The sequence below is a fragment of the Cupressus sempervirens genome, chromosome 2 (genome assembly GCF_028749045.1).
Source record: "Cupressus sempervirens isolate cs-2001-9-10 chromosome 2, ASM2874904v1, whole genome shotgun sequence".
Lineage (NCBI taxonomy): Eukaryota > Viridiplantae > Streptophyta > Pinopsida > Cupressales > Cupressaceae > Cupressus > Cupressus sempervirens.
Window position 1 is genome coordinate 553,235,049 of NC_143119.1, and position 24,021 is coordinate 553,259,069.

Here is a 24,021-nt window from a genome sequence, read left to right on the forward strand (position 1 = left end):
ACTATATGGTCTAAAACAAGCACCTAGAACTTGGTATGCAAGATTGGATAGGTATTTGTCTAATCTTGGATTTATCAAAGGTACAATAATTAGTAATTTGTATTTGACAAAAAATGATGATGGTTTATTTATCATTGTAATATTTGTGGATGACATAATATTTGAAGGAAAAGATAAAGAAAGTAATAAGTTTGCTAAAAAAATGAAAAATGAATTTGAAATGAGTATAATGGGAGAAATGAAGTTTTTACTTATATTGTAGATTACTTAGAGCAAAGATGGGATATTTATTTCACAAACCAAGTATTTGAAAAGACTTGTTGAAAATATTTGGTTTAGAAAATTGTAAACCTATTGGTACACCCATGATAATCGGGCATAAGTTATCTAGTAAAGATGAAACACCTATAGCTAAGAAGAAAAAGTATAGATCTATGATTGGAGGATTTTAATATCTAACTCACACTAAAGTAGATATAGAAAATGTAGTTGGGATTGTAGAAAGATTTCAAGCTGATCCTAAACAGTATCATTATGCAGCAGTAAAGAGGATATTCAAATATTTGAAGGGTACATTTGGAATTTGATATGATAGATCAAGTGAATTCACTTCATACACATATACTAATGTAAATTGGGAAAGTAATATGGATAGTAAAAAGAGCACCAGTAGTCAAGAATTCTTTCATGGAGGAAGATTGGCTTCTTGGTTAAGTAAGAAATGAGATTATATATCTCAAAGTATAGCTAAGGTAGAGTATGTTGCAACAACAAATGACTATAATCAAGTTATGAGGATGAAACAAATGTTGAAGGATATTGGGATTGAGTTCACCCAACTTGTTCTCATTTACTATAATAACACAAGTACAATAAGTATGTCTAAGAATCTAGTATTGCATTCTAAGAAAAAAAACATATCCATAAAGAACCATGTTTTGAGAGAGAAGGAAATGAAAAGGAAATAAGGTTAGATTACATAAGTACTAAAGATTAGATTGTAGATATCTTTAAGAATATTTTTCCTAAAGATACCTTTGAGTACCTAAGAGTTATGCTAGGGATTATGTCCCTACCTACTTTAGAATAGATTATGCAAGAAGTGCATTAGCCTAGTGGTACAGAGAACTATGGTTAGACTAGACCAAATGCTAATGCTTCTTGTATGGGGGAGTATTAGGTATGTATTGAGTCATTGAGGACTCTTGGTATTTTGGTATTTTTAATTAAATAGTGTCTTTTTACACTTGATCTAATTGAGAGTTGTAAAATTGTCTACTTGTATTGATACCTTTGACATTGATGTCAATGAGTGAGAGAATGTGTACATGAAAAATATCTCCTAGGAAAGAGGAGAGTAAATGTGAGAGAAGCACCTATTGAACTATTAATGGGGGAGTATTATCTCTTTAGAGAGATCTAGAAAGATTCATGTAAGTGCAATATGTAAGTGTGCAGAATAATATCTCAGTGTATAGAAGAATATGTAAGTGTACAAAAGTATATCTCTATGGTAAGGATATGCAGCTAGAAAAGCATTGGAAGTTTTTTATCATAAAAAAATCATGAAAATAGCCAGAATATTTTAGATTCATGAAGAGGATTTGAGAAGATAAAGTAGCAGCAACAAAGTACAGTTTGGTATTCTTGGAACTTAGATGTTTTTCATCTATGTTGCCATCAATGCCAAGAAGGGAGATTATTAGCATGAAATATGATGATACTACATTGGGGAAGTATCCTAAGAATTGGAGAGTATTGATATGTTGCATTTGTGACTACATTTTTCATTGATGTCAACATAGCAGTAATTTTGTAAAGACTAGAAGAATAGTAGTCAATAATCTTAGTATGCATAGAAAATAAGGAATTTTTAGATGGTGTGTAGTGGAGTACATGTTCTTGAGGTTTTCCTAATCACATGGTTGAGAGGATTAAGTCTTAGTCAATGGTGTATGGAAGTTACACTTGATTTACTGGAAGTAGTGCAGAAATAAAGCACTGGAAAACAAAGTTTTGATGATCTATCGCTATCTTTCATCTCAGATGAAATGAAGAGATATGAAGTTACATAGTGATAGAGGATATTTTTATGATGATTCCAATGTGTGTGCAAGGTTTGATTTTACACATGTGAAGTTTTTTATAGACTATGAGCTGACAATGTTATTGTAATTATTGATTAATTAATTTTCTTATTTCAATTAATTAGGAAAGCCTCAAGACTGGCTCAAGGAATTATTATGAAGATAAGTATAAAGGAAAGTTTTTTTCCTTATTTGTAATGTATCTTGATATATAGGATCAAGTGGAATGAAAAGTATTAGTGCATGGTGTGAGAAGGAGATGAATGCTTATTAAATGTGTGTAAGCAATCCAAGTGATCATTAGATGCATAGTATGAGATCTTGTTACTAGATCTGAAGAAGAAAAAGTCTGGTTGATAGGAAAAAGATAAAGGAAGAAGTACATTTCAGTTCTATTATTCTACAGGGACTAATATAGAAATCATTTGGAGAGTGGATTCTTTGATCTTAACCTTGAAGCTATTTGGGAAGTGGGTCCAACTATCTTCCACAACTCTTAACAGGGTTGGAATATCCTAACAAGGATTCAAAGTCTCCTAATATGGAATCATATGTATTGAATGTTGTAATAGACTCCTAACATGGTCTATCCTCTAAAAATTAATATTTATATGAGTACATCATTGTGTGGGTACCATCCCCACTGGGGTTTTCCTTCTAATCAAGGGTTTCCCTAGTTAACATATCTAGCATTAATTGTGTATGAGTATCTTGTTGTGGTTTCAATTTATATTATTCACATGGTTAAGTTTTTTTAAGGATGATTTTGATAATAGTTGGATGAATAAGTCATGCCCCCTTCTTAGTTATATTAGTGAACTATATGTTCTAACAATACCTTATCTAAAGAAGCTCAAAATGGGCATATGCAATATCAAATTACTAAAATGAGTAAAGGAAGTTGTTGGATTTTGATTTGATATAATTTTGACAACCTCTTAAAAGATTAGAATACCTAGGAGCTAGCTAGAAACCATAATGGGTGTTCTGAGGAACAAATTAAAAGGAAAAACTAACTAGACTCTATAATGTCTTCACCACTTTGAACTTTGCAAAATTCAAGCAAGTATACCAAGTAAATTACTATTTATCTCTTTCAAAATCATAATCTCAACATGGATTTCCTTATAGAAGATAATTTAGCCTTAATTCTTCTAATTTTATTACTATAAAAGAGATGATGAATGGCTATTCTATCAAACCCTAAAACTCCATGAATCAAGTATAGCATTATCTTTCAAATCTTCAACAAAAAAATTCTTGAAAGGATTGATCTATAAGAATTGTACCATATAGATATTTCAAACTGTATCAACTTCAATGGATGACCAATGCCTTATATATTGGTCTATTATCTCATAGGAATTTGACATCTACTTATTTGCTCTATTTATTAAGAATTTATGCTTGATTTCATCAAAGTTCTTTCTCCCCCTTGGCATGATCTGTAGGGCCTTCTCTCTTGGTTTGTTTGGAATCGCAATCAACTTTTTTTTTTGCTACCTTGAGCCTAGAAAGAAATTTGTGGTTGATCTACTTCATCATCAATGTCAATTATTTCATCCTTCTTAGGGACATCAGGCTCTAGTTTATCTCTTATTTCAAGGGGCACCTGAGACATTATCTCTTCATAATTGTTGAGGCACTTTTTAAATCTATCTAAATACCTCTCCTCATTATAGAAACCTTTGAATGAGAGATCTATTCTTTTCGTTCCTCTTCAATCTTTATGATTTCTCTTCATTTCATAGTCCTATCTCTATATAGCTCTATTTCCAAGCAATCTTTGATTACATCCTCTTACCAATAAGGTTTTGTTTTCATCTATCTTAGGCCATTCCTAACAAGATCATTGGGGTCATAGGTTCTAGCAAGAGCTGTAGGAAATAAAAATTCCCTCATAAATTAATTTAACTCCTCTGTAGCATCTTTACCTATGAAAAAATCCCCCACTTTGACATTTATACACACAAATGTTCCTATTTTGATTGTAGGTCCCAAATATTCCTAGTTCATCATAATGAGTTGAAAAAAGAATTCAACAATCCCCACTCTCTCTAGAATGTGCTTAGGAAAACCATGAGGAGGCTAGGGGCATCTATAAACCCTTATCATTAAAAAATTCTCAAAAAGGAATACACTTCCCCAATAATATCTTAACCTCCTATCCTCATTAGGGTACACAAAAGGTCTTATTAACATCCTAACACCCCTAGGAACCTCTTTGTTATATACACATTACCAAGATCATTCATTATCATATCTAACCCTATCACCTTGTCAACTCCAAAGATAGTGTACTAAAAACTACAAGGGCATAAGGTTTATACCTTTTTAGGGAGCTCACCCATTTTCTTTCTAGACAAGAATGTGTCTTCTCATAACCCTATAAGTGAAGAAGATCTTCTAATTCTTGAAAGTCTCATTGAGCTTATCTTTTTCAATTAGCTTTGTCATAGGTCCTCTAAGTTTGAAGACTTCTATGAATGTCTTCTTTTCTAGAGTACATAAGAAACTCCCAACCTTTCTATGAAACCCATGGGTCATAGGATTGTATGGCTTTATCAAGGCCTTTACCAAATCTACATCAATAATGATTTCTGGCATAATCAACTTTACCATATTTTTGTTCTAGGGATTTGAAATTGGTGGGTTGCAAAACCTATTGTTATAAAAATACCTACAAAAATTGTATGGATTTCTAAAGATATTTGAATTCACATTTTGAGAATTCAAAGACCTTGGTACAAAATAGAACCATTACTCAGCATACAAACTGGCCATTTTAATCTTTCCTTGTTCAGCTTCCTTGATGTTCACTTGTGTGATCAACTTGCCCTCTTCTTGTGCCATTTTTTTCAAATTTAAAATCATCAATCACTTCTCTACAAATCAATTCTCTTGAACAATTTTGCACTCCATTCTCTTCTTAGCTCTGAACTTTGTGAATTTTATAAAGAGAAATTTGTTATGTCACCATTAAAAAGTGCTTTGATCATAAGAATGATATTTATGGAATATTTATGATAGTATGCATTATTTTTTTTGAATTTTTTTTTAAAAATCAAAATAAAGCTTTATGATGCTCATACTATGAGCATTCAAATCCCTTTTTAACCCTTTCTAGATAGTACTTCTCATTTTGGAAATTTTGAGATTACAACAATCATTTTAGTCTTTATACTTTATGCAATGATGGCATGATCACTTAACACTATGAGTTAATTGCATCTTCACAAGGCTTACCTTTTAATCCTTAATCTTACTTGCAACTATGCCAAACCCTTAACCTATATTTCACTATCTATATTTATGCTTAATCTTTTAACCTCACAAAAGAGAGAACACTACTATCATATCTAATCACTACGTCATGACTTATATTTTACTTTTTGTTCATAGCTGTATGACTAAGAAATGTCACAAACTTTTATATCTCTTGACCATGTCATAGGGTTGCACCTATTTATATTAATTGAATTTCACAAGTTGCAAAGACATGAGTACTTTAGTCTCCTATTTATTGCTTAAAAGAAACATTAATATTTTAAGCCTTCAATTGCATGTTAGGCCTTTAGTCTAAGATATTTTTGTGTTGTCACTACTATTTCTCTTTAAAAATTTAATGGTGCAATCAAGAAAAATTCACAAGATATGAATTGTTTTACTAGTTTGTGGTTTATATTTTACTTAATAGTCTTAAGAGCATGACTGAATGATTAGTATCACATTTATTCTTATTGACTACTTTGCTAGTTCACATCTATATACCAAACTACATTCTTTAGCCATGTGAATGTGTGATCAAAGATGATTGTTGGGTCACCCCATCATACCAATTGTTATGTTTTTAAGTTGCAAAGCCATGAAAAACTTCCATAACATAGGTCTATTGAAAATAATTGATTAATTGTATATCATCTTTGATGTAACACAAAATGTCATATTTTTTCTAGTCAATATATGCTAAGCTCACTTAGGCAATGTAGATAGCTTCATGTGTCTATCAAGGATTCTAATATTTACCAATTTTAGAAAACAATGTTTATTGAGTTCACTATGGCATCAAAGAGAAGTTTGTAGAAGTTGAGTTTTAACCAAGCTCACTCGACTACTAAAGGAAAGTTAGATGGAACTAGTGTTAACTAAGCTCACTTGATTACCAAAGGAAGTTGACAGAGTTGTAGTGATAAATGATTTCACTTGGTTAACATAGGAATATCATTTTCAGGCTTAATGTCTACTAAGCAAGGTTGACTAACAAAGGATTTTCTTGTTTTGGCACATTGAGTTTAATGGATTTGTTTATTGGTTTTAGCCAACAAAAAAGATGAATATTATTATTATAAGGTGTATTCAAGCTGACTTTAAAATGTATATGGTATAATTATAAGTTAAATTTGAGGATTGAAAGAGTTGGAATGTGTGGAAGATAAGAAGCTTAGAAGAAGTGAATTGGAAGGATAAGCAAAATATCCTTGAGGAGCTACAAAGATACATTCTATCAAGAAGGATCAAGTAAAAAAGCCAAAATTAAGATATGAAATTAGAAAAGATAAGTTTCCATCATAAATCAGGTCATATTATTATTACTCTATAATCATTGTAGTAGTGAACTAAATCTCCTAATAGGGCTTGCTTAACAAGTTTTTGTAAATCTTCTAACAAGGTGGCATATCTATATTAAAGTGTCTAAATACCTTTAACAAGGCCACTCCTAATAGGGTGATTAAATATTTTAATAGGGTCACACCTAACAATGTTTTTTCTAACCTTTAATAGGTTTGGCTCCTAATAGGGCTCAATTTAGAAGAGTGAAAATTAGTAACTAGTTGCAATTGGTAGTTTTTTCCAAATTGGATTTCCACATTAAATCTTGGTGTCTCTTGTGTTTATGTTATTTCTTTTATGTGTATGAAATTAAGTTAATTAAGGTTAATCAAATTTAATATTTTAATATATAAATGTTTAGAATTTTCCAAATAACAATGCTTATTATAGAGATTGCTAAGTTACAACATATTGATAGTGTTAATTGAGTGCCTATGTGTTAACTAAGTTACAATAGTTTCAACATATTTTATGTTTTGTTCTGACATCTCAGGAATCTAGGATTTTTTTTTGTAGTAACTGATTCACCCCTCCCCTCTTAGTTACACCTCTTATATTTCCAAAAATTGGTATCAAATATTTTGGTGCTTACAGATAAGGTTTCAAGGACCTAAGCTAAAGATCAGTATGTCTTACAGAAGAGGGATTCTCAAGTTGAACATAGATAACTTTGAGGCATATCAAGAGCTTATGAAGCTACATCTAGAAACCATCAGTGAATTAGGTTTGAAATATTTGAACACCCCTTACAAAGTTCCTACTACAACATTGAATATGGAACAAACTATTGAAAAGAAAAATTATAACATTATGATGATTGACATTGCATCCACTCTTAACTATGCTTAATTTAATGAGGTTAAAGGTTGTCCACTACTCATGAGATTTGGAATAAGATAAAGGATATATATGGAGGTAATAATAATATGAGAAGAGCCAAGGAAAAAAGTTTGAGAGGTCAGTTTGATTAGATGAAGATGAGAGAAGATGAAAACATTGCAAAATATGTTGAAAGAATAAAAGCTAGTGTAAGTGCAATTAAAGCCTCTTGAGGGAAAATTGATGATACAATAGTTGTAAGAAAGGTACTTAGAACCCTTCTTCCTATCTAGGAAATTAGAGTGTTAACCATTAAAGAGATAAGACGTGATCCCAATAAAAATATAAATTTGGATGCTTTACTTGGAAGATTGACTACATTTGAGCAAGATAACTATGATAATTATGTTCCTAGTTCTAGAAATCTTAAGTCTACATTTGAAGCCAAGTTGTCACTCAAGAAGAAAGATAAAATGTCTAAAGGAAAACAATTTGAAATTAAAGAGGAAGATAGTTTTGATAGTAATCTTGAATTCATTGAAGCACTACTCCGAAGAAGATATCCCAAAGGAAAAGGAAAGTACAAAGGGAAAATTCTACTAATCTATTTTTCTTGTGAAGAAGTTGGTCACATTTCTACAAGGTGTCCAAATAGAGAAGACAAAGTATAAAAGAAGAACAAAAAGTATAAAGGAAAAAAATATTTCAACAACTATAAGGACTACAAGGATAAAGGTAAGAAGTATTTTTTCATGGCTGAAGATTCAAATAAAAGTTATGATGATGAAATGGTTTACATTGTTGTATAAGATGAATTAGATTATAAAGATGATAAGATGACACTTATTTCTCATGTGAGAAAAAATGACTCATGGATTATTGATAGTAGTTGGTCTCATATATGTTCAGTAATAAAACAAATTTTGAACATATGGAACATTATGATGGTGGAAGTGTAAAATTTGGAAACAATGAACCATATCGCATAAAAGGAAAAGGTTGTATTTCTCTAACCAATGAACTCAGATGTGACAATTCTTATTAGGTTGAAGGACCAGACCATAATCTACTGAGTGTGGCACAATTGAATAATATTGGAGTCAAGGTAGAATTCATGAATGGGAAGGTCAAGCTACTAGGTGGAAAATGAAATCTAGTTGGGTTTGGTAATCAAACAAAAGGTAACTTATTCTACCTAGATCTTAGTGAAAGTTCATGTTTCATTGCTCAAGTAGAAGAAAGATGGCTATGGCATAAAATATTTTGTCATGTGAATTTTGATAATAGTAAAGATAAGAAAAAATAAAGGACTAAAATGTATTCCTAGTTTAAGGAAACCTGATACGGGTCTATGCAAAAATTGTCAAATTGGTAAGATGGGCAAGACAAGTTTAAAAAGAAAGAACTATCATTGTGAAGAAGTCTTCAAGCTAGTTCATACATAACTTTGTGGATCGATTGGAATAGAGAGCTATAGTGGAAATAAATATTTTATTTTATTTGTTGATGATCATTATAGGACAATGATACTAATGTATCTGAAAGATAAGTCTGAAGCTTTTCAAAAGTTCAAGTTGTATCTGGCTAGAGTTGAGAAAGAAATAGGAAAGAAACTAAAGTGTTTGAGGTTAGATAGAGGTGGTGAACTCATTTCTAATGAATTCAATTAATTATGAACTGAGGAAGGAATGAAAAGACAAGTATCAACCCTTGGTACACCTTAGAAGAATGCTATAAAAGAAAGAAGGAATAGATCAATCATGGATTGTGCAAGAACCTTGACGATAGAAAAAATGTTGTAATAACATAGTAGAAGAAAGCAATCAGTACATTAGTTCATACCCTGCATAGAGTAAAAATGAAGATAGACTAAAATTAGACTCCTTATGAACTATGGTATAGCCACAAACCTAATGCAAGTTACTTTAAAGTATTTGGTGGCAAATATTATATCTTGAAGGAGACTGGGAAAGGTAAATTTGATGTCAAAAGTGATGAAGGAATATTTCTAGGATACTCCAATGGTGGTAAAGCATACAAATGTTTGAATCTAATGACTGATAAGATCATAGAAAGTGCACATGTGAGAATCGATGAGTTTGTAGAAAAAAGTAAAGAAGAAAGCAATAAAGAACCTAAAGACTATAGAATTTTTTTTTACTTTAAACTTAATACATTTCTCAATCCAATTGGAAGTCAACAAACTTCACCTCTTGAGTCCCCAAAATCTCCAAAAGTACTTGAGTTGCATCCAGTGCAACCCAAGTTAGAGTCTAAAGGACCTAAGTCATAGTTAAAAGCTACTAAGTTGTAGCACGTGCAACCCAAGTCTGAGTGTGAAGGACCCAAGTCATAGATAGTGGGACCCAACCATGATGTAGAAGATCATGGTGAGGCAAGTGGAACATGTTCTTAAGCCAAAGTGCCTATGCTAGCAAGATATGTTATAAGGAACCATGCACCTAAGAAGACCATTGCAGACAAGTTAGATGGTACAATGAAAAGGAACAAATTAAAAGTTGCATGTTTACTTACTAAATTTGAACCTAGAATATTGATAGATGCTTTGAATAATGAAAGCTACATTGAAGCAATGAATAAAGAGATAGAATATATAGAAAGGAATAAGAGTTGGACTTTTGTTCCTAGACCCAAGGATAAGAATGTAATTGGCACAAAGTGGGTATTTAGAAACAAGTTGAATGAAGATGGAGAAGTTTTAAGAAAAAAAGAAAGGTTAGTATGCTAAGGTTATGTTGGTTCCTAAATTAATAGCTTTTAAATAACCCAATGATAAGAACACATACATCTAGGGGTAGCTAATGTAAGCAAACTTAGGTGTGGAAACAACTTCCTACACTAATCCCTTAAGAAAATTATTGTGCAAATTCTATTTAAATCCTTACAATATCATATTTGATATTATGTAAACAATAGTATTGTAGTCAACTATGAATATAGAAAATAGATAGAGAAAGAAAACACAAACACAAAGATATGCTAGTGGGGACAAACCTTTTAGTAAAACAACCCCACCCCTCCAAAAATAGAAGACTAATCTAGTCAGAACAAAACACTACCAACAATACACATTCTTTCACTCTCCTATCTATAACCTTGATGTCACTTATATCACGCGCTTTCCATTTTAGGGAAACTTCCAAAGAAGAAATGTATTAGGGTTTTACCATTCTCTGGAAAAGTAGGATTGCAAATTTTTTTTTAGGGTGATCCCTTGAACCCCATACACTAGATGGAGACTTGAGTATACAGTACTTAATGATCAATTGCCACATATCTTCATTTCTTCTCCCATCATCATATCTTCCAATGATAGCTCTTACATATCATAGGAATCCATCATAACTATTTCAATCATGACCTCCTTACACACAATTCTAGATGCTAAGACATGCAAGTGGAGTGACACATCAACATGCCAACTAGACATGTAAACTCACATTTAATTACATTATTTGGAAAAAAATACATTTACAAAAAAAAAAAAAAGAATAGGAATTATCCAAGGTTGAGAAACCTTATTCCTAATGTTCTCTCACTTCTTGAACACCTTGTAAGAGCAATAGGAACATAATAGAAACTAACTTCTATAGGTCAAAAGGCCCATAGACTTTGAACACCATCTAAACTTCTTTGTGCATGCTGGTTTCATCAATACATCTGTAAAATTCTTTGTAGTATCCACCTTCTCCAAACTTACCTTTCCATCCTCCACCATATCTCTCACAAAGTGAAACTACACATCAATGTGCTTTATTCTGGCATGAAAAGTTGGATTCTTTGCAAGGAAAATAATACTCTGGCTATCACACCAAATAGAAATATATCCTACATCAACACCAATATTAGAACACAATCTCCTAAGATAAATGGCTTCCTTACAAGCATGATTACTAGCCATGTACTCATCTTTTTTAGTGGACAAAGCAACTACAAGTTGTCACTTACTCATCCAACTAATGGCACCACCAAACATAGTGAGCACATAAGCATTGGTGGATCTCCTACTATCAATATCACCTACCCAATCTGAATCCACAAACCCATGAATATAAACTAAATATGAAGCTCTAGAAGAGTTACCATGATAACAAATGGAGTAATCTAATGTACCCCTCAAATATCTAAATAGTTGTTAAACTACATCCCAATGTACCCATCCAAGATTAGCCATAAACTAGCTCAAAAATCCCACTACTTGGGCAATGTCTGGTCTAGTACAAACCATAGCATACATAAGACTGCCAACTACACTAGCATAAGATACTCTACTCATGTCCTTCACCTTACTAGGAGATTTTGGACAATCATCTATAGATAACTTTGTTCCCATAGAAATAGGAGCACACAATGGTCTACAATCTGCCATGTTGAAACTATTCAACACAAACTTCACATACTTACTATGACCTAACCAAAAAAAATTGTTAGACCTATCTCTATAGATTTCCATACCCAAGATGTAACTTGCTACCCCAAGAACTTTCATCTCAAACTGTGCTTACAACTATAATTTAAAATAAAAAATTATACCCTTACCCTTTCCAAACAACAACATATCATCAACATATAATGCAACATAAGAAATACACACAATGATCTAATTTTGATCTTAAAAATCCAATTAACAACACAAAAGCATCAAACTTAAGGTACCGCATCCTAGGAGAATGTTTCAAAACATATAGATACTTCTTTAATTTGCAAACCAAAGATTCTTTACCTTTAACAATGTAGTACTTAGGCTATGACATATAAATCTCTTCCTCCAAATCACCATGAAGGAAAGCTATCATTACATTCATCTACTCTATCTCTAAATCATATGATGCAATAGGAGATAGAAAAAATCTAATAGATGTCAACTTTTCAACAAGAGAGAATATTTCACCATAATCAATTCCCTCTACCTATGAGTACCCTTTTGCAACCAATCTAGATTTGTACCTTTTAGCATTGCCATGTACATATAATTTCTTCTTAAACATCCATTTGCTACCAATAGGTTCTCCTCCTTTAGACAAATGTACAAGGTCCCAAGTTTTTTTTAATCCAACAAAGCCATCTCATCATCCATGGCCTCAATCCAAGAACCCTCATCTTCCATATCAAAGCCTCTTTCATAGATCTAGTCTCATTAGTGTTAGTAATCAAAGGAAAAGTACAAGTAGAATCTAACATAGAATAACCAAAAATTTTTGGTTGCTTTCTTACTCACGTGGATCTCCTCAAGGGCTGAGGTTGAGGTTGTTCTTCCACTTCTTTTGAACTTTCAAAGCTATTAGAGCTCTCCCCATCATTAGACCCTTGTATTTAGTCTTCGTAGGGTTAGGAGGAAACTGAACAATATCTTCCTTCTTTTATTTTTCATCTAGTTATAGCATAATAGGAGAATATGTTAGCTCTATAAAAATAACATTTTTTCTATACTATACCTTACTAGTAATAGGGTTCCAAAGCTTGTATCCTTTCACACCAACATTGTATCCAATTAAAATACATTTGACAACTTTGTTTTCTGACTTAGATAGTTTCTCCTTTGGAACATGTGCATAAGCTTCACAACAAAAAACATGAATATGTCTAATTAAATGCTTCTTACTAGACCACACCTCCATGGGTGTCTTACCAACAAGGGTTGATGTAGGAGATCTATTAAGCAAATAGCAAGTAGTGGCCACAGCTTCATCCCAAAACCTTTTTTCAAGACCAACTCCACAAACCATACTCCTAGCCTTCTCCATCAGTGTCCTATTCATTATTTCTACAGCTCCATTTTGATGTCTAGTATAAGGAGTTGTCTTATGCCTCTCAATACCTCATTCTTCATAGAATTATTCAAACTCTATTGAGCAAAACTCACCACCATTGTTAGTTCTTGCGCACATAATCTTCTTACTAGTTTGATTCTCTACAAGAGCTTTAAATTCCTTAAACTAACTAAAGACTTGTGTCTTATTTTTTAGGAAATAAATCCATGTCTTTCTACTATAATAATATATGAAAGTTACAAAAAATATAGACTTGGAGATTGAAGGAACTTTTACAGAACCAAATACATTAGAATGAATAAGATACAAAACATCAAAAGATTTGTGAGAATTAGAGTAAAACTAAACAAAATTTTGTTTACCATAGACACAATGTTCACAAAAGTCAAACTTGAGATTAAAATTACTTAACTCCTCAATGAGGTTCTTTTTTTTCAAGGTTCTGAGACCCTTCTCACTAATGTGGCCAAATCTCATATGCCACAACATTGTCTTTTCTACAAGAATATTTCCCTCCAATGTGTTTATACCCTTAGGTACATATACTACACTACCATTAGAACCAATAACCATAATCCTTTTTATTTCTTGTAGATGGTGGGGATGAAGTGATGGCTACTCTCTTCTTTGAAATAAAAGAACTATTGTACTAAGAAATACATGCATCAAGTTGAAATAGAGTACCTCTCCTAGTACCCTTAGCAAGCACCATAGCTCCTCTCATCATCTTACATCCATCTTTATAAAAAAAAACTTGCACACCTACATCATTCATCATACTTATAGATAATAGGTTTCATACTAGACTAGGGATGTGTATTACCCTATTGATCCCCTTTACTTATCCATCAAGGAATTTGATAGTGACCCTTCCTCATCCAACTATATTTAGGTAAGAATCATCACCCAACTACACCTTTCCACCTTCAAAAACTTCATACTTTAAGAACTAGCTTCAATGAGAGGTCATGCGAAAAGAAGCACCCAATTTTATCAACCATACTTCATCAGATGTATGTGCTACCAAAGCTACAATGAAAGCATCACCATCTTCTTGATATTTTTCTTAACCTAAATCTAAGGCCTTCTTCGTCTTCTTTGGCTCTTTATATTCTTTATGAAAGTGCCTAGTATTATCATAGTTCTATCATTTTTCCTTATACTTTCTAGGATTCTTTTTTTCTCCATAACATTTGGATCTACCCTTTCCAAACTTGTTGTCATTTTGCTTCTCTCTGTCTTTGGATCTACTGTGAATAGAAAGAGCTTCCATATCCAAATCTAAAGACTTTCTCCATTCTCCATAGATAACAATAAACATGCCACATCATCCATTTTGAAAGTGACTAAATTACTTCTAAGAACCATCACAAGATGGTCCCATGAATCCAACAAAGAACATAATAGGGCCATACATCAACTCTCCTCCTCTATCTTGACACTAGATGAAGTCAACTATGCAATTAGTAAATTAAAAGCATTTAGATTATCTATAATATATCCTCCTTCCTCAATTCTTAGAGAATACAACTTCTTCATTAGGAACAACTTTTTCACTAGAGATTTGGCCCGATACATAGATCCAAGCCATGTCCATAAATTGTTTGTAGTCTTCTCATCAAGAAAATTTTGGAGAACTAAATTAGCTAGATGAAGTCTAATGAGACACTTAGCTTTTTAATCCTTGAGATCTCAATGCACTTGAGATATTGTTGCAGGTCTCACATCAAGTGAAGGTGCCTCCCATAGATCACAATCTTCAAGAAAGTCTTCCATCTTGAGTTTCCACAACTCAAAATCACTACCATTAAATTTCTCCACCTCCATTTTTTCATACAATGAACTAGCCATCTCAATCTACAAAGAAGATTCAAAATGCTCTGCACAAAAAACTCCCACTCAACTTGAGTTTAGCTCAAAAAACTCTACCCAACAACTAGGATCAAAATTTGATCAAGTTCTAATACCACTTATAAGGAAACTTAGGTGTGGAAATAGCTTCCTACACAAATCCCTTAAGGAAAGTATTGTGTAAATTCTATTTAAATCCTTACAATTTTAGATTTAATATTATGTAAATAACAATATTGCTATCAACCATGAATGTCAACCATGAATACAAAAAATAGATAGAGAAAAAAAATACAAACACAAAGATATGTTGGTGGGGAAAAAACCTTTTGGTAAAGCAACCCCACCCCTCTAGAACCTACACTATGTATTATTTTCAACATAAAGGTTATAACACACTTGTAATGTAAGTTCTTTCAAGAAATGGAAGACCAATCTAGTCAAAACAAAACACTACCCACAATACACTTTCTCTCACTCTCCTATCTACAACCTTTAAGTTGCTTATATCACATTCTTTCCATTGTAGGGAAACTTCCAAAGAAGAACTATATTAGGGTTTTACCATTCTCCAAAAAATAGGAATCCGAAAAATTTGTGAACTTCATGCACTAGATAGAGACTCAAGTGTATAGTGCTCAATGACCAATTGCCACATGTCTTCATGTCTTCACCCATCATCATATATTCCAAAGATATCTCTTACACATCACAAGAATCCATAATAATTGTTTTAGTCATGATCTCCTTACACACAATTCAAGATGCTAACACATGCAAGTGGAGTGACACATCAACATGCCAACTAGACATGCACATTCACACTTAATTACATTATTTACAAAAAATACATTTACAAAAAAAATAATAAGAATAGGAATTATCCAAGGTTGAGACACCTTATTCCTAATAGCTAATTCCCATTTGCAACATACCCATTCAAACACCAAAGCCAACTATAAGTTTATACTCCTTCTTCAAGCTCTACAAAATTTAGGTAGGTGAACCTATAGATTCTTCATATGGTACCAGTGTCAAAAGAATATAACTAAATCTAGACAAAGCTGATAAAACCCTTATTTCTCTTATACTTATGGAATAAAGAGATGTGTAGTAGAAAATTGAAAATCCTATGAAATCCACAAGTTGAGTGAGGGCATCCTTTTAGCTCTTAAATAGAAAGGGAAATGAATAATTGATTTAATTTTGAATTCAATAGATCCCAAAATATGCAACAGTAAGAACAAGTTGATCTTGTAGGTGATCAATGCCTTATCTATTGGTTAGTTCCATAAATAACAAACCTATATCTATGATACCAATGACATATCCATACATAAAGATATGAGATCTATCCTATCACTTTTTGAATCAAGCATCAATGTTCATAAAGACCCCATTATCATGAAATATCCTTCTCACATAACCAGCAACCTTATCAAATATATCAAGCATTTACTTGGCTCTTTGCTTCAACAACAAAACAAATAAGACATAAAACCTTAAGGGCTATAAAAGGGTTTAAGTTCTTTAGCCCTAAACTAAAAAACATTGCAAATAATAGAGATAGAAGATGAGAATCAAAATGAAACTAAGAAGTCTAATGTTTGTTGTATTTATTTCTTTGAAGCTATACATTCAAGATGCATACAAATAACTCATAGAACCACTAAATAGACCATAACTATCTATATTAGCTTCATTTTTATTGTTCATAGTAGAGAGAAAGATGGAGAATGGTGGAACCACAACTCTAGATCCAACCTTTTGTTATCACAAACTAACTAGAACCTTGTCCAAGAAACTGGAACCAACCCTTACAATGGGAGAAAAAAAAGAAAGATATAGGAAGGAAGAACAAATTGGATCTAATCTAGAAGTGACACAAGTCTACTTGAATCTTCATCCCCTACTATGACAAAGCATCTCTCTTCTCTCTAAAATTGAATTCTAAAAGGAATCTCATCACTATGTGTAAAAAACTTAAAATATCTCTTTCTAATGACAAGAAACCCTTTCCTTTGATAAAATCATCAAATATGAATATGAAATGCTGATAAATCATCTACTAAACTAATATGGAGGTGAAATATCATCAGTAACTACATCCTTATTACCTTTGGTGCACATCTACTTTCATTCTACCAAAAATCAAATCTAAATTGCCTTAACTAAATATAGTTGAAAAATGAGTACTAGGGACAAAACCCTAAATATCTCAAACATATGGCTTCGTATGTAAAAGTATACCCCAAATCTAGAAATTTTATTCTAAGACCTTTCCAATGGTATATGATAGTCCTATATTTTCTTATTAGAAACTCCTAGAATCTCCATTTGAAGATCATGTTTCTAACTGGTATGATAGGTCTTTCAACTTTGCAAAAAAATGATTTTATATTAAAGTTGAAACTATATAACATAAGATTTTTAATTTAAATGTCCCTTTTATGTGATTTCAAAAGGAAAATAATCTTAAAATATTTTTTAACACTTGAAATTTTCCCTCAATTTATGCATTCAAGTCAAACTTGGGTTGACCAACCTCACATGTGGTATGATGTGCTTCATCAATTTTTGCATCATCACCACCACCTAGGAACCACATGGTACCCTATGAATAGTCCACCAATCAACCACTTAGTGCTTGATGCACTACCACATGACAACTTCTCATTGGATCCCCTCCTATAAAGTCATTGCAACATCATATGCCTATTGGGTGCCTTGCCATGTCATCACCACATGGCATAATCTAATTTATCAAAATATTATACCCTTACCACTTGGACCCACTTCCACATGCAACAAGGTGCTTCCTCACTTTCTTTAATGATCAGGCAACTTTATAATGTGAGGAAGTGTTAGCCATTCAATTTGACATGTGGCAACATCTTGTGAATCCATCCTATTTGCTGGCACATCACCATCAACCATTGCATGTCACAATTACACTTTCTTGCATTCTTTAATGAACTTGCAACTTTGAAATATAGAGAAATACCAACTATTGGATCTTGCCATGTGTTGGCATCCAAAGCATCCATCTTAAAACTTCCATGTAATCTACTCCTTAAAATTCATGTCATGTGTCATACTTTGGTTCATTAAACTGGTCCATCTAAGTGTAATGTGTCCATTTTCAGTTCATTATCAAGCCATGTCACCACTAATTTTAGCATGTTGGTTCAAAATATCTTCTTTATTTTTCCCTCTAGCTTAGCTAGGTGGGCCCATCACACAAGAAGGAGGTTTCAAAACCTTTGTGTCTTTAAGACACTATGTAACATTATCTTGAGGCTTTTAAATAACCAAAATCTTTCTTAGCCACCCAATGTGGGACTAAAGTCTTTCATTATTTTTCCTTTTCTCCTCCATTGCATGGTTTTCCTACAACAATCCATCATCACCAACAAAGGCATCTCAAAATGCTCATCTACAACACAAAACTTGAATGAAATTCCTTCCTTATTGCTTTGAAGATGTGTTTGTGTGCAATGAAATACACTTGAAATAATTCATTTTGTGTTTTGATAGGTAAATCAAATCAAATCACCACAAAAAATTGGTTGGGTTGGTCTTAGATTCTCAATATCCTAGAGGATATTGAATTTCCCATCCATGAGATTTCTTGATGTTGTGTATTCAATGGTCAGGGTAAGAATGAGGTTGACTTCTGTACTTGGATTGATGGGCATGTTCATGCCATTACATAACACATTGATGAAACACCTCCTCTCCCATTAATTGAGATGAACTAAGCACTAAAATTTTATAAGATAGGCTGAGTATAATTCTGCTATAAACCAAGTTACATCCTTTGATCCACCTCTTCATTGTTCTTTGGTTTGAGCTTATGCATAAAAGACACAGATCTAGGGGATTGTTTAAAACTAGCGGCTTTGATCTCATTTTCTTTACCTAAGTCCTTTCTTCATCTTTCTTTTGTATTCTCTTTATTGATCAACAAAACTCCTTTGGAATAAACATGATACCAAATTCTAGAAAAAAAAATTTCTATCCATGTGGTAGGTTCATAGAAACTAAACCCCTCAATGCAAAAAATGCATATTTGATCCTATTTAGAAAACTCATGAGGATGCTGCTCAATGATTGATTTAGCACATTCAATCTCCTTGTTAACCAAATAGGTTTTTGCTAACTCCTCTTCAAATTTCTTCAGTTTATCTTCCCAATAACTTATCTTTGTACATCATATTTCAATCCGAAACTCCATTAAGCTTAATTCACCTCTACAATTCAACAATGCTTTTTTTGTTCCTTTCTAAAGGACCCAAGCAACTAATGGAAATCTGTATTAAACAATGTGACCTACTAGAAGATTCATTAGCATTGGTCCAAGATGTACATCTTGCTCCACTTCCTTTACAATACAACTTGCTTTCTTGGCTTGCATTCATTATGATGAACTCCCTGAGGTTATCAATCTCCATAGCCACCTTCGTATCTATTTGTATAGAGAGGAATTTGGGCATGGATATGGACCAAAATCATACAAACTAAGGTCTTTAAGATGTAATACTTTTAGTCCCTTCCTTGAACCATCAATAACTATTGAAATTACACATGATTCATTTGATCTACAAAGCTTGGCATTCATACTAATATAATGTGACAATTAAAATATCTTAGTATTACTCGAACATAGTCTACTTCTCAAATCCATATCTCAGCAATCTGATGATATTAGTCAGGCCCCAAAGTGGGTCTAGCTAAAAAAATATTTTGAACTCAAATGACTAACTCCCAAGATTAATTCAATGTACAACTGGCAGTGATTAAAATTAAATTTGACCATTAAATCACCATGTTTTAACTCAATTTTCAACCTTTTACAAACTATCACTTTCTACCAAGAAGGCCTATAGGCTAGCCTTAAAAGCTTACCAAAACACTTGACTAAGCCCTAAAATTAGACATACTAATTATCTATTCTATATTCTCTTACCCTGTCAAATATTGTGTCCTTAAAGCACCTAGGTCAAAATATATTGGACATCAAAGTTGCCTTCGTAAAACTACCTATAATAAAATGCATTTAGTTTTGGTTTTGAAAATAAGTCAAACTGACATTTGGAGGCTTAAAAATTGGGACATTAGTTTAATGTCATGAGGAGAGTATAAATCTATGATTTGGGCTCATGACAAATAACTAGGTGCATATGGCAAGCAGTCAAAGTGGGCTACTTGGATTTGTAAAATTGGTAACATTGACATAAAAGTGATATTTACAAATAGAGTGGACCTGGGAAAATGTGCAAATGGATTTGTTAAGACTTGCAAACTAGCACACTTGAAGAAATTTTAGAGTAGAACACAGAAAATCATGAATTTAGAGTTATGACATCCCAAATAGTGGTACTTATCAATCTATATTTCTTGACACCCGTAAAAAATCATAAATTGCATTTGGAATTGCATTTGAAAATTGATTAGATGGATTTTTCACCATCTCAAATCTGAAACATAACAAGTCTCTAACCTCTAGAATGTATTGCAAAATTAATTTTCTCATTTTAGTCAACTTGGTTAAATTTGTGACTAGTCAAAAAGGATCTCACAGAAATTTGGACAATTTACATCAGTATGGAAACAATAAACAACCGACTTTGAGGGATTCAAAACCTTTTTTAAAAATATCAAAATGACTTTAAAATTGAAACATAGGCTCTTTGATATGCATATTAAACACTTCCAAAATTGTGAGTCATGAAACATTAATAGGTGAAAGATATTCAATTGCAAACAAGGACAATGATGTTCTCAATGCACCAACTTCTTCAAAATTAGCTGAGATCATTCATAAAACAAAGTACCAAGCTCTATAAGTCTACAACAAAAAATATTCTACAGCTAGACAAGCATAAAAATATCAAACTATGTCATTTAATCCCTAAATCTGAGTTCTTATGAAACATTATCCAAAAATTTGTGTCAATAAGTGTTTGCTAAAAAATATGCAAATAAATCCCAATCAAACATCACATAAGAATACAAATCACCAAGCCAGCTAGGTAATGATCTCGTAGTGTATCAAAGTAATTTCCATCTTGATGATGGTTTCAAGATGTATTGGCAAAAGGGTAAAGGGAAGTATAAAGATTCTAGAAAAAGAAAGCCTGGAAGAATAAAGTGTAACACACCTCCTTCTATATGGGAAGTTGTTTGGTTCTCCCTTAAAAATCAAAGTAGTGATGGTGCTTCTCCTAAAAAGGATCCTATCAAAAGAATAGCTTCTAAAATATCAATACTAAATTCAAAAAATAAATAATGATTTAGAACAACATCAACACCATACATGTACAAAGAAGCTAGTTGCAAGCTTACCACTCCTTTCTTGCTTGGCTGCTTGCATTTCAATATTTTCATGTATTTTACACAAATCTATCTCCTCTTCTAGAGCTTCCATCAAGGAAACCTGAATAGTATCCCCCAAACCATCATACATAGAAAATTAACAATTATTGGCATATATCATGATAAGATATAGAAAAAATTGTGATATCTTGATACAAAAATGAGGAACAAGATCATTAGAAAAAACCTATAGAAGTGTTCCAATGCCATTGTAGATTTCATTTTCCCATCTACACCTTCACTAGGTTTGATAACTCCCAAATGCAATGGATAATCCAATCCTAGGATGTTCATCTTTGAAACAAGCAAATGGTATGTCTGGAAAATAATTACTAGGTTACTTTCTTTCATTGAGAAGACAAAGTTGTGGAAATCCAGCTTTTAATAGATGGATGCAAAATCAAATGTTGATTCCACCTATATTAAGATAATAGACATTAGTATGTTGGAAAAAATATAACTAACATTACTTATGAACATAAAATAATTTTCTAGCAGAGTAAATTAGAATTTTTTTAAACATACAATCTATATACCCAACTTAATAGACATATAAATTTCAAGATGTATTCAAAAAAGGGAAAAGGGAAGTATAAATATTCTAGAAAAAGAAAGCTTGAAAGAATAAAATGTAACACACCTCCTTCTATATGGGAATTTGGTTGGTTTTCCTTTGGAAATCAAAGTAGTCACAGTGCTTCTCCTCAAAAGGAGCCTATCAAAATAATATCTTCTAAAATATTGATACTAAATTCAAAAGTAAAATGATGATTTAGAAAAACATCAAAACCATACATGTACAAAGAAGCTAGTCGCAAGCTTACTACTCCTTTCTCAAACTTGGCTACTTGTATTTGAAGATTTGAAAGTCTTCTACATAGATCTATCTCTTGTTCTAGAGCTTCCATCAAGGAAACCCAAATTGTATCATCCAAACCATCCTGTATGGAAAATTAACAATTGTCACCATATATCATGATAAGGTTCACAAAAATTTTTGATATCTTGACATAGAAATGAGGAACAAAATAATTAGAAGAAACCTATAGAAGTGTTCTAATGCCAATTATAGATTTCATTCTCCCATCTTCACCTTCACTAGCTTTGATAGCTCCCAAATGTAATGGATAATCCCATCCTAGGACATTCATCTTTGAAACAAGAAAACAATATGTCTAGACAATAATTACTAGGTTTCTTTCTTTCATTGAGAAGACAAAGTTGTGGAAATCTATCTTCTAAAAAATGTGTGCAAATTCAAATGTTGATTCCACCTATTTTAAGACAATGGACATTAGTATGTTGGAAAAAATATAACTAACATTACTTATGAACATAAAATAATTTTCTAGTAGAGTAAAATAAAATTTAATTAAGCATACAACCTATACACCCAACTTAATAGAAATACAAATAATAGATGAACTTACCATTCCCCAAGGAGAAACACCATAGTAAATCATTATCTAATTAGAAAGACTTCCATGGTTTGTGCCAATGTAGATCACCCTTCCATATTTCTTGCATTTCTCTATTAGAGGAATGAAAACAAAAACCTATAACAAACTGCAATATAAATCAAATGTTCAAAGTTCAAACATTTTAATCCATATCAAACAAATATCTCAAACTACACTTATTACTCACTATTGTAAAAATAATATGAGAGAGACGAAGAGATAGAGAGAGATGAAATATATATATCTATCTTACCTTCTCAATGTGTTCCAACTCCTTTTGATAGTCTTCTTCAGTGTATTCTAGCTTCTGAAAGTGTACACATCTATCAATTGCAATATAGATAGAATAGATCATAGGCTATCCCCACCAAAGGGAAATGTTTACTCTAATATTTTTAATACCAAAAAATAATGTTATCCAAGATATTACATGTCCAATTGATATGTTTTGAACATAGACTCATTAGAATCAAAATCATCCACAAAAAAGTTATTCTTTCATGTCAAAGCATTATAAGGAAATGTAATACAATATTTTATTTCCAAAGATTGATCTCCCACTATGTAGCTACATTGGATAAGATATGGGGAAAATAAATCTCAATTAATTTCTTCAAAATTAGTCAAAAACTATCTTACAAAAATCTGGTAATAAAAAATATCATATAGAAAACTCCTAATAATCCTAAACTCCCTTATATTTTAGTTTCTGGAAGCCTTGGACAAGTATATATATATATGGACAAGTAAAAAAATCCTAATAAGTTCATTCAATGACATATATATAATTTCCGTTCTAGTATATATATGTGTGTATCAATTTACTTAGAATATATTATCTTCTTCAATCCAAATGAAGCTATCTCTTAACAAGTGTGTGTTGACTTTGATTGGGCAAGCTTACTTCCATGCAACAATGGTAATGGTACTGATTTAGAAGAGTATTGGGGTATCCTAATGGTAATTATTTTACTACTGATTTTTGTTATTTCTAATGGGTGTGATGTATTTTCTTAGTTGTTT